The 12,281-nt window shown below is 38.7% G+C and overlaps 1 protein-coding gene across 5 annotated transcripts in view; it reads right to left on the reverse strand.

The window, feature by feature from the left end:
• The window catches only part of SPIDR (scaffold protein involved in DNA repair), a 258,391-nt gene that overhangs the window by 232,388 nt on the left and 13,722 nt on the right, over nt 1-12,281 (reverse strand). The gene's annotated exons all lie outside the window — the stretch shown is intronic.

Raw genomic sequence — 12,281 nt, forward strand, 5'->3', positions numbered from 1 at the left:
GGAAAACTTTAGATGTGCACTGGGAATTAAATTAAGATAACCTACTAGAAGCTGATCACTTTATTAGAAATAAAACCCCTCATCCAATGACACTGCAGCTTTAAAAAATAAACTAAGATTAAAATACACCATTAAAACTTCCTTAACTAGGAAGAAGGGAACAAATTCATTAAAATAAATTCAGCCATAACATAGATGGCATTTTAATACTTGAGAGGTCTAAGCATGCTTCCTCTTACATAGAAATTCCTGTGGTGAGGAGAACTGCAAGCAAAAGAGGCATCGACCCTCAGGAAGGTGCCACCTCCATCAGAGTGTGGTTATCTGAAGAGGTTCACTGAGTTATCTAGAAAGTAAGGAAACTGGGAAACATCATTTGGTCTATTCAGTTCTTGGTCTATATATATACATATATTTTTAACTCCAGAATCTCTCTTTAATACAATAAATCAGTCTAGGTCAGCTCCTCAATAAAGTGGGTGATACCAGGGATGGGACAGGGAAGGACAGCATGAGCCTGAAATACCTTGAGCCAGAGAGAAAGAAACTGCTCAAGGAATAATGAGAGCATGCAAAAAAGACACAGGGGCCTGCATGAAGGGACTCTCATGGCCAAATGTGGGACATTCCAGCATCAAGTAATGATAGTCAAGGATTAAAATGAATTGAACAAAATAAGAATGTAAGTCTACAATGACATAAACAAATAAATGACAGATTTAGAATATCATTAATGAATGCTAAAACTAGTGGGTCAAAGTTTGAGGATGAAGAGAATATATACATGGTCACAGAACATCTCCCCAGAACTTACTTATTAATTCCAAAGGGAAAAACAGTAACTTTACAGTGGAGAAATCTTTCAGACACCATCTTAATCAAGTCATGAATGTTGATGTACACCATCACCAAGTGCTTCTTGATATAAGCCAACCTCCACAGTATTACTACCAAAGACTACAACCTAAGTCTCAACACGGAAAATACCAGACAAACCTAAAACAACTGGGCTACACACCTCAACAATGACGAGGCCAAGAAACACAGAGAAAATCTGAGGAACTAACCCAGATTAATGTAGGGCTACAGAAGCATGAAAAGAAAATAAATCATGTGATCCTGGGCTGGATCCTGAACCAGGAAAACAGATTATTATTAGGCAACTGATCTGAGAACATGGACATGAGTCTGGGTAAACTCCGGGAGTTGGTGATGGACAGGGAGGCCTGGCGTGCTGCAGTTCATGGGGTCGCAAAGAGTCGGACACGACTGAGCGACTGAACTGAACTGATCTGAGAACTGGAACAAGCAGACAGAGTGGGGCCATGAACCTCAGCTGGGAACATGCACATCAGGTGACTCACAATTTTCCCTGCTCTACATATGCCTGCAAGAGACTATAAAAGCACCATGAGTACCGATTCAGGGATTACAAATAAAGTTGAGCAAGGAGGCAATTTCATAAATACACAGTCTTTGAAAACTGAGGATTGACTCTACTTCAAATGGAGCATACTTAGAAGCAACTAGTTAAAACCCAAAAACATTAAACTCTGCTTTACTACTTTACTATCCACATCAGCCCCTCACAGACCACTTTTCCTTCTTCTCACCTCTCTGCTCAAGTTTCACTTCTTTAAGTACATCATCCATATGTATTTTATTTACTCATTTTGAAACTTTACTTCCTTGATATCAAATGCATGCCACTATACATCTGTGGGATACTCCCTTTGGAAAGAAGTGAAAATTTCTAAGTATTGCTTTGGATATCATGTAATAAATTTGGAGAACAAATCGAATGTCTACCAATACAAAGTTTACTTAGGTATCTGAACAAATCTCAGTGGCTATAGCCACATACTCAATGGATGTCAACAGTTTTTCACCCAGGAATTGATCTACATTAAGGAGACAGAATGAGGAACAGATGTGAAGTTTTAACTATATCAGCAAGTATGCCTGCACCGTGGTGCTCAGAGCCTGTCCTGTCAGGCTTACTGAGCAGGTGTTTTTTTTCAGAGACTCTTCCTTTGCTCTAACAGAACATGTCTCAGGCTTGTCACTCACTACCTTTGGTTACATCTGACTCATCCTCTGCTTCTCTGGATTTCATCCACACTCAGGATTCTTCAGGGACTAGAACACTGTAACTTAATATAAAGGACAGAATTCTAAGATCCTGCTTTCCAGGTAGGCAGTGCAGACACTCTGCAGGCCCCGGGACACAAAATGAGCAAGAAAGACCCCACCCTCCAGCAGCTCAGGCAGTAGTGACACAGACCCTCCCACAAGTGCAAAGACAAAAGGGCCGGAGTCCCAGTTCCAACACCTCCCAGCCTGGCCTTCCACAGCCCTCTTCGGCGGTCCCTCCAAATTCCCCAACCAATCTCTTCTGTTCCACGTGCTGCTCCCAGGCGGGGCATTTCCAACACCACACCTGCATCCACAGCACGTTTTGCCAGACATCACCTCTCCTCCTCCTCTGGTCTCTCTAACAGATTTCTCCACAGATCATGCTCATCTTTTCCATGAAATATCCTTCAAAGTCTCCACCAACGCCCTGCCTCAGTGACCCCATCTGGCTTCTTGCCCAACCTACCCCTTGCCCTGGAGTAAGAACTCCTGAAGGCAGGAGTCCCATGCCTCTGCACCTCATCCCCACTGCACAGCACCCCCACTGAGATCCTTCTGAAATAACTACTGAACAAATATGCAAATTCCGTGACTATTACACCACACCTGACACAAAATTTTTTAATATCCAAAGTAAGTATAAGCCTAAGGGGAAACGCAGCCTACTTCATTTCCATTTTATTCACCTATGGTCAAAAACAACACCTCCAGCAGAGCTCTCTACAAGGCTAGACGTCATGGATACTTCTCTCTCCACAGTGTTCACTCTGCCACAAGCAGGTGCTGACAGGGCAGTTTCACTGCCCAGCCTTCTCACTCATCCACCTTTTTTTTTCTAGTGACAAAACACACTCCCCCACCACAGTTTTGGGCACCCAACCCTGCCAAGGTTAATCATAGGACATCGGCCAGTCCACAGTGACTGGTCCAGGGACGCCACGGGACCCAAGCCGAGGCAATCAGAGACCCGCTCCAGTGGGACCACTGGAGAAGATTCTCTTCTTCTCAACTGGGTCAAGGGTGTGTCCCCAAAGCAGCCAGCCACCTTATCCCATATAATAGGAAGAAACCTGAGAAAATCAAAACAGGAACAAGCCATGCTCCAGGCCAGAGGGCAGGTCCCCAAGCAGCCCGGTGCCCAGATGCTGTCAGCTACAGGCCAACGCATCAATCTTCCAAGCCTCTATCCAGCTTAAGTTGGCCTTCAACCACCAGATACTAAAAGAGCTGAACCACAGTATTCAGTAAATACCTATACTGAGCTGAAGTGACTCACTGAGCCCTCTGAAGGTACACGGCCAAAACCCGTTTTCATCTTCAATGACCTTGGGCTCTAAGGACATAATTAGAGTGGAGGAAGAAATAGACCAACACTGGGCTGATGAGCTCAGAAACAGATTCATGAGGGAATGTTTCCTGGAGGAAGCTCGTTCTGACTTGAAACAAAGGAAGAAACATACATTGGTGACGGCTACCTGCAGATCCTGGATTGTCCAGGCTAGTCAATGTCGTGAATTATTATCCTCCTCAAGCACAGAAATACCCAGGAAATTTCACAAGCAGAACACAAATCCTTTCGCCCTCATCTTCAGGCTGTCCTGTCACACTGCTCTGGCCTGAGTCGCAGCTGTGCTACCAGTTGGCTGTATTTACAATTCTCAAGACCACCACCAAGATAAAATCTGTATTTAAAAACGATACTGTGAGATAATAGTACCATATACCACCATAATAGAAGAAAAAATAAGAGCTGATTAATATTCAGGAGAGTTAATATGAGAATGTACTTTAGACATTTTTTATAAAGATGTTTACTATGATTCACAAAAATACTGTTTTAATCTAATGACCAGCTTTAATATTTCAAAACTCAAAAAAAGAAAATGAAGCTTACTGACTGGCACTCTACAGTCTCTCAGAGAGTTTAAGGAGCAGAAAGGAATTAAATGACTCGTTGGAAAAAGCCAGTGTATACACAGACAAGGGAATATTATTCAGCCTTAAAGAAAGAAAAAAATTCTGACACAAGACACAACATGGAAAAACCTTGAAGTCATTCAGCTAAGTGAAATAAGAGACACAAAAGGACAAACACTATATGATTCCACTTACATGAGGTCCTCAGAGTCATCAAACTCACAGAGACATAAAGTAGAACTATGGTGGACAGCGACTGAGGGGAGGGAAAGAACAGGCATTGTTGTTTAAATGTGTAAAGGGTTTCAGTTTGGGATGATGCAAAGTTCTAGAGATGGGAAGTGGTGACAGTTCCAGAACAACATGAAAGTACTTAGTGTCACAGACCATATATGCAAAATTGTTAAAATAGTAAACTACATTATTTTACCACAAGTTTTTAAATTGCTATCAAGGGCAATACACGTCAAAACCATCAGGTATGCTTCTGGAGACAGGAGATCCTCAAACCTCGACTGAGAACCCAGAGTGAGGAGAGGCTCAGGAATCTGCATTTCAGCAACCACCTTGGTGAGTCTTACACTATTAAAGTTTGAGAACTGCCGCAAAGGACAATGGATTAAAATCCAAACCGTAAGGGGAAACGAAACACGCAACAAGCATCTCTGCACATACCTGGAATTTTCTACAGCTATAAAGTCCACACTGTTGGGTAAAACAAGTAAAAATACCATTGGCTCTGCTGAGCTTTTGAAAAGGCCAAGGGAGAAACTTATGAAGCTTTACATCCCAGGGGCTGGAGGCTCTAAGAAGGAAATCTTCAAAGACCAGGATGCCAGTCCCAAGACACTATATTCAGGTTTCAAACTTCTCCTACCAAAGACAGTTCCACTCCTCAGGCCATCGTTCAACCATGCACAAGTTTCTCTCGTCTTTTTTTTTTTTCAATCTCTCTCTTACCATGACCCCATCTAGCTATCCCTTGCTCCTTCTCTTCCCTAGCACACTTACATAGAGACTACTGCAACTTGATTTCTTCACTAACCTCTCCTCAAAACTGTTTTCCCTTTGATGAATGTATTTCTTCACAGTCAAAAATGTATAGGTATCATTACTTTAATAAAGAAATGACAAGAACTGAAAAAAGAATTCAATGTGTCATGTCCAATTCTTTGCAACCTCACAGACTGTAGCCCACCAGGCTCCTCTGTCCATGAGATTCTCCAGGCAAGAATACTGGAGTGGGTAGCCATTTCCTTCTCCGATGATCTTCCCGACCCAGGGATCAGACCGGCGTCTCCTGCATTGGCAGGCAGTTTCTTTACCACTGAGTCCCCTAGGAAGCCAAGGTGAATTCAATAAACTGGTTCAAAATAAGGAAGGACTTTCACAGAATGTTCAAAGAGAAAATTTTTTGAGATCTTCATAAAACCGTGGTCAAGAACTCAGGCACTAAGTATGCATCTCTTCTTTCTATAAATAAATTAGTCATTGGGTATACAATATACACTGTTTTTCTCTGTCATAGTTTTTAAGAGGTGATAACCTAGAGTTACACAAACTGGACAGGTTTTCTTACAAATAACTTTTACAGAAATTGTTCATGTGTGTTTCAATCTTTACAGAAGTATTCCCTTTTTGTGTCTTGACATTACAATAATTTTTTTTCTAAGAATCACTCTATTCCACTATTTGTCCATTACAAAAACTGAGTACAAAACTGTGTACCAGGGACCAGGCTAGCCACTGACACATCTGTTTTAACACACTGCTGCCCCATTCGTGTCTTCTGACTACACACATTTTAGCTGTATCCTTAAAACAGATAATGCTGTATTCTCCTGCTTTTCTTTCCTCAATAGGAATTTTCTGATGCTCTACAGAAGTTCTACCCCTTAAAAGAACAGAAATCAAACCTATGAGTTTATGAGAAGCCAATGGAAATCATTTATACACAAGAATCAATGTTCTGTTTCTGATTGTATCAGGATGGAAAAGAATATTCAGAATTGATTTTCAAGTATATATCTATTAACACTAATGACTTTAAGTTTTAAAACAGTAACATCAATTTTGATGTAGATACAAGCATTGATAGAAAAGAATATTTGCAGGAAATGCATGAAAGTGCCTGTGTCACCTGACTGCATATTGACAGGTGATATTCTCTAGTGTATTCTTTTATAGCAATTTTACAATATGTGTGTATTATTATCAGAAAAGACAAAAAAAAATTTAACTGTTCTAAACTGTACACACGAAAATCCTAAGTATCTTTCCAGCTTGAGTCTCTGTTCCAAAAGGAACCTAAGTACTCCCCCTGCTGGTTATTTAAATAATTCCCCAAAAGTAAGAGCAACGGTTAGAAGGCAGATTTCTCAAATCAAATCATATCAAAAGACAATGATACCTTAACTATGAACATCAGAGCAAGTTAACAAGATATCAGGAAAAAACTTAACCACTCTAAAGCTTTTCTTTCCTAAGTTTCTTTAGCTACCTCTTTCAATATCTTCCATACCATCAAACTTTTTTCTCCATACATCTCAATCCATTAGCTTTGCTGATCAAAATCCAAATTATGAAGCAAAGTATTAAGAGTACTCAATTTTTAACTTTCTTTTCCTAAATATATACACTGGCCTTAAATATGTGCTCAGTCACTTCAGTTGTGTCCAACTCATCTTGCTCCATGGACCGCAGCCCACCAGGCTCCCCTGTCAATGGGATTCTCCAGGCAAGAATACTGGAGTGGATAGCCATTCCCTTCTCCAGGGGATGTTCCCGACCCAGGGATGGAGCCTGCCCCTCCTGTGTTTCCTGCACTGCAGGCAGATTCTTTACCTCAGAGTCACGAGGAAAGCCCAACTCCACCTGCACTTATATTTTAATTAAGTCATTTAAGACAAAATGGACATTAGGAAACACTGGAGCAATGTCTTTAAAATTCTGAGGAAAACTGGTTTTAAATCTAAACTTCTATACTCAGCCAAATTGTTAATCAACAGTGCAAACAAAATAAAGAAATTTTCAGACATGCAGAACTCAAAAAAACTCTTTATTAGGAAGATACTGGAGGATATATCACAGCAAAAGGAGGAAATAAGCCATATACCTGACTAGAGATAGGCATAAAAACTTCAATTACCTATAATTAAGTAAAAAATGATGTAAAGAAAAATACGCAGTGATTATTTACCATATTAAAATAATGGCTGCACAGAAAGGAAACAGTATACTACTTGAGTCTTCAATGGACCATATTTATGTGATCATAGTATCAATATTCACTTCTGGTTTAGCAAAAAACTGTAACATAAATATACAATAAAGGGTAACAGAGATATGGAATGCTCACAGGGAGCTATGTCCTAATTTTCCATACTAGGTAATCAACAGATTTAAAGAAAGTGAAAGTGAAAGTCACTCAGTCAAGTCCAAATCTTTGCAACACTATGGAATATACATTCCATGGCATTCTTCAGGCCAGAATACTGGAGTGGGTAGCTGTTCCCTGCTCCAGGGGATCTTCCTAATCCAGGGATCGAATATAAGTCTCCTACACTGCAAGTGGATGCTTTACCAGCTGAGCCAAAACCTGTTTTTTTTAAATAAAATAAACTCCACCAAAAATAGCTAAAAGCATTAGTGATTTGCAAACTTCTAACCTAAACAAGCTGATATAGATTTGTTTCTCCCAGCTTCTGCCAAACAAGAACAACTATAATCCCTGCAAGTAACACAGAGACTGGTGAGAATTCTGGAAGGTGGCAAGAAAGTGGCAAGCTGGTAGAAGAGCCCAAGACTGAAGGAGTAACAGAGTAACAGAGTGCCTGCTGTCCCAGCATCCAACAAAAGGTCACCCAGATCCCATGTGCCCTCACCTGCGACCTAGCTCCTTCCTCCACTCGATCAAGCAGGAGTCTTTCTGACAATATCAAGTAAGCCCAGCACCACCAGGAAGAGAGCAATCATGAGCCCTGCAGATAAGTGATCAGCGGAATCCCAATGCACTCAAGACCTTCTCCATTAGAGGTTTCAGGACAAGGAAGAGAGAGGAGAAAAGTGGAGAAGACATGAGTGTCAGTAAGACAAATCTCGCAACAACTCACCACAACCGAAAAATCACACTCATGTCAGAGGCGTGGGGGTGGGAACATAGCATGAATCTGATGAGGGAAGCTTCTTGGTCACCCTGTGCCCCGAGACACACCAAGAGACACCGCTCCCTCACCAAGAGACACCCAGAGGGCAGCCTGGAGAACCACCTTCTTCTGTTCCCTCAGGTTCCTGGCACTAGATATGCCAAGCAGACCAAACACCATCACAAAGATTCTAAAAATTAAACTATCACTGAAACCACAGTCCACAAAAGTAGGTCAGGACCTGAGTGCTTGATCATAGCAGCATAATATGCTAAAGATACTATGATAAAAGATACTAAAATATTAACACTTAAATAGAACCCAGCATCTCCTAAAATGGACAGAATGTCCAGAATACAACTGAAAAACTGCTCTTTACACTAAGAACCAATACTACCAAAAAACAAGTAAGAAAAAAGTTAACTGATGCCAACAATTAAATGAATCTTGTGCTGGAAATATCTGACAAGAATTTTTAAATAGCTGTCATAAAAATGTTTCAACAATCAATGTCAAGTTCTCTTGAAACAATGAAAAATTAGTAAAAAAAAGAATTATTTTAAAAAGACCAAATGGAAATTACAGAACTGAAAAGTACAATTATCAAATTAAAAAATAATAATAAATTACCAAAAAAAAAAAAAAAAAAACCACTACTGTGTGGACTCAGTAGTAAAATGATAATTACAGAAGATAAAATCAGTAATTTGTAGGCCAATCGATAGAATTCACCTAATCTGAACAACAGATTAAGAAAATATTGTTTAAAAAAAAACTGACTAAAGTCCCAGAGCCTGTGAGACAGTAACAAGATTCATCATTCATATCATCAGTGCCCCCAGAGGTAAAGAAAAAGAGAGATTAGAAAAATATGTTAAAACATATTAGCTTAAAATTTCCTATACTTGGCAAAAGGTACAATACTTCTACAGATTTAATAAGCTGAATAAACCCAAAGCAGGATAAACCCAAAGAAACCAATGGTAAGACATCAAAATTAAACTTTTAAAATTCAAAGACAAAAAGAGCTTGGAAAAGGGCCATGATAATATACTGCCTATATAGAAATACCAATTCTAGTGGCAAAATTCTCATCTGAAACCTTAGAGGCCAGAATTAACTGGAGTAATTATTTTTCAGTTCTTAAAAAACTGTAACTCACAACCTGATATCCAATAAACAGTCAATAAACAATAACAGTCAAAAAACAATAAACAATAAATATCCTCAGCAGTCAAGGGAAAATGATGACATTTTTAGACCAAAAAAATATATAATACTTAGAAATCAACAGATGTATACTTAAAGATTGGTAAAAAGAAGTCCTCAAACAGAAGAAAATGATTTTTTAAAAATCTTGTCAACAGTGACTAAAAAAGGAAAAACAGAAATTACATATATGGGTAAATACTAAAGACAATCCTCCTCAAGAACTGTACAAATCACATTTAATAAACATGAAATATGAAACAAGTTACAACACTAGCTGACATTAAAGATAAAAGTGAAGCTCCTACATTTTACCAAAGGTGGTAAAATGCTGCACATGTAGACTGTGGTAAGTTACATACGTATTACTGTATACCTAGAAAAACCATCGAGAACACAATAAAATAAGATAAGCTAAGAAGAATTATAAGTAAGTCAAACTGGAAACCTAATAATGTCTAAGTAGCTCTAAAAAGTCAAGAAGAGAGAAAGGAAAGAAGCAACAGAAAGTCACAAAAAACCAATAACAAGATGGCACTAATATTTCAGTAATTATCTCTTACATGTAAATGACCTAAGTACATCCATCGAAACACAGGGCCTGGCAGAGTAAACTAAAAACATGAACCAGTCACATGATGTTTGGAGGAAACTCAAGTTCAATACTACAGTGACGCTGAAAGTAAACGAATAGAAAAGATACGCCAAGTAAACACTGACAAAAACAGGGCTGCAATATTGGCATCTGGTAAAGTACACCTCAGGTCAAAGAAAATTTCTAGAAATGAAGATAGGTATTACACAATGATAAAAGGATAAATTCAGCAAGATATAATACTAATTTTATAAACATGCAACAACAGAGCCTCAAAATGCATAAAATAAAACTGATAAAGCAGAAAGAATAAACAGTTAAATCCACCAATGTAATACTGGGGATTCCAACACCTGCCCACCATGCTCAGCAGCTGATAGAACTAGCTGGGAGAAAACAAGCTAAATGATACAAGACCTCACACACACACAAAAACAAACCTAATGCCTAACTGACACAGAGAGAACAGCCCACCTGTCAAAAACAAAATACATATTATTTCTCCAAACAAAAAGGAACATTTACCCAAATAAAGTAGCTTCAGAGTAAATTTAAAAGACTGAAATCATACAGAATGTGTGTCTTGATCATAAACAAATTAAGTTAGAAATCAGGAATGAAAATAGATAAATGCTAAACACATGACTAAAAATTAACAAGTTTCTGATTCAGGAATCAAACAGTCTGTAAGAGAATTTTTTACAAAATTAAATGAAAAAGAAAACATGAAAATATATGGGATGTAGCCAGAGCAAAACTGAGAGGGAAATTTGTAGTATTAAATACAGTTGACCCTTGAACAACACAGGTTTGAACTGCATGAGTCCACTTACACATGGATTTTTTTTTTTCCAATAAATACCTACTCCAGGGGCACATGATCCACAGTTGCCAGAACCCAAGGATGTGGAACTGTGGGTACAGAGGGCTAACTATAAGTTAACCATGGATTTTCAACTGCACAAGGGATCAGCCTCCTCAACCCTGCACTGTTCAAGGGTCAAGTTACTGTCACTGGAAATAAAAGAAATCTCAAATCAATAACACAATTCCAATCTCAAGAAATTAAAGGAACAAAAAATAAAGCAAACAAAAGGAAGAGAATAAATAGTAGGAATCAATTCAACTAAAAATAGGAAAACAATTACTTTTTAAAGCAATGAAACCAAGAGCTGATTCTTCAAAGATAACGACAATTGATACACTTTTAGCATGACTGACAAAACACAAGGACAGAGAATACACAAACGACCAATATGAGTTTAAAACAAGGGATATTACTACAAATTCAACAGTCATTAAGAAGATAAAAGAACACTACAAACTTTGCACCCAAATTCAGTAACTTAGAGGAAATCAACCAATTCCTCAAAAACTACAACTCAATCAAGGATAATGTGAACAAACCTCATAATCATCAAATAAATTGAATCTGAAGTTAAAAGTCCCCAAAAACAAATCACTAGGCCAAGTGATTTCATTATAGGGTTCTAACAGACCTTTAACAAAGAATTAATGTCAATATTATATAACAACTTCTGGAAAATAAGAGATAACACTTCCAAACTCATTTTAGAAAACTAATGTTACCCTGATAGAGTCAGGTAAAAACAGTATAAAAGAGAAAACTACAGACCAAATGTCTCATGAATTTAAATGCAAAAAAAAAAAAAAACTCAACAAAATATTAGCAAAAGGAATCCAATAATGTTTCCAAAGAATTACACATCAAGGTCAAAGGGAATTTATTTCAGGTGTCCATGGATGATTCAACATGCAAAAGTCAGCCAATGTAATCTACCATATCAATGAGTTAAAAAAACTGCACCATCTGATACAAAAACAAAGCGTATGGCAAAATCCAACACCAATTCAAGAAAAACTATAAACAAACTACAAGTAGAGGTAAACTTCCTCAACCAAACAGCAACTACCACAAACCCTCAGCTCACACCATACTCAACCAGGAAAGAATGAATGCTTTCCCCCTCAGATCAGTAACAAGTAAGGATGTCCACTCTCATCACTTCTTCAACATAGTGCTGGAAGCTATTGTGAAGTGAAAGTGAAAGTCACTCAGTTGTGTCTGACTCTTTTGTGATCCCCATGGACTATACAATCCATGGAATTCTCCAGGCAAGAATACTGGAGTGGGTAGCCTTGCCCTTCTCCAGGGGATCTTCCCAACCCAGGGATTGAACCCAGGTCTCCCGCACTGCGGGCAGATTCTTTACCAGCTGAGCCACAGTTGGAAGCTATAGCTGCTGCAATAGGACCGG

The sequence above is a fragment of the Dama dama genome, chromosome 21 (assembly GCF_033118175.1).
Source record: "Dama dama isolate Ldn47 chromosome 21, ASM3311817v1, whole genome shotgun sequence".
Lineage (NCBI taxonomy): Eukaryota > Metazoa > Chordata > Mammalia > Artiodactyla > Cervidae > Dama > Dama dama.